The sequence below is a fragment of the Plectropomus leopardus genome, unplaced genomic scaffold (assembly GCF_008729295.1).
Source record: "Plectropomus leopardus isolate mb unplaced genomic scaffold, YSFRI_Pleo_2.0 unplaced_scaffold19965, whole genome shotgun sequence".
NCBI lineage: Eukaryota > Metazoa > Chordata > Actinopteri > Perciformes > Serranidae > Plectropomus > Plectropomus leopardus.
Genome location: NW_024621568.1, coordinates 1 through 1,103, shown reverse-complemented (window position 1 = coordinate 1,103; position 1,103 = coordinate 1). Strand labels below are relative to the sequence as shown.

The 1,103-nt window shown below is 39.7% G+C and overlaps 1 long non-coding RNA gene across 1 annotated transcript; it reads left to right on the top strand.

The window, feature by feature from the left end:
* Positions 1-538: 538 nt before the first annotated feature.
* On the top strand, positions 539-993 carry LOC121965430. The gene is made up of 3 exons (XR_006107487.1): positions 539-627; positions 726-803; positions 903-993. It is a non-coding gene; the product is annotated as an uncharacterized LOC121965430 (long non-coding RNA).
* The last annotated feature ends 110 nt before the right edge of the window (positions 994-1,103 follow it).

Genomic DNA, 1,103 nt, shown 5'->3' with positions numbered 1-1,103 from the left:
AGCACTAGTATGTATATATATATATAAACACCATTGGGGAGGATGCCAAAGTTGGCAATTTTCAGAAAGTCTGGTCCCACTCCCAAGTTGTCAAATACTGACTTTTGTTGCCTAAACCCAAGACAGTAAGCCTAAAAACATTTTTTTCACCCAGGAAAAAAAAAAGATAACTCAGGAGAATGCACACATTTTTTGAGCAGAAACTATAAAACTATTTTGAAGAGACATGATGCAACAAGCATTCATAAGCACACCTTCCCTATGCGTCCAAAATTGGCGGTGCCATAGTTTGACGTGTAGGACCACTGCCCAAGCATCAGTATTTGAGGAGCTGGCAGAAAGAATGTGTTGACTGCTATTTATTTGTGAACCACTGAAAGGCTAACGGACTAAATGTGTTTAAAATGCCATCATTCCAGCTAGTGACCCTGATATGCACAAGATTTTGTGGGATTATGAGTCTTTGTTAATCACCACGGCACAAAGTGATCATTGAAATGATACAATTTTCTTCTTTTATTTTCCCACCTTTAGTTGGCATGTTATGACCAGGCCAAGCAGCTCGTGCTGGGAACAGGCATGATGGGAGATAACATATTCACACACTTTCTTTCCAGCTTCATTGCTGTAAGTATCAGGTTTTATTTGTGTGTCCAGGAGTCCTGATTGAGTCAGTGTGAAGTTTGAATAGGTCTTCTGTAAACTGATGGTCTGCTCCTCTGCAGGGAGGCTGTGCCACGTTCTTATGTCAACCTCTGGATGTACTAAAGACGAGGCTGATGAACTCTAAGGGAGAGTACACAGTGAGTGTCTGTCTCCACTAATCCTTTCATTGCTCTGTTTTTGTTTGTCCATCCTCTTCCATATCAGTATTCATTCTAATCCTGTGTGTCTCTCTTTAGGGGGTGACACATTGCTTACGAGAAACTGCCAGACTCGGTCCACTGGCATTTTATAAGGTAAAAAACAGTCCTGCACACTACACATTATCACCACTGCGGTGACCTGATGACACTTTATTTAATTATTTATTTATCAACAGTATACCATAAATATTTTGGACTCCTTAAACATAAAATTTCTATGAATGCAATAATATTAAC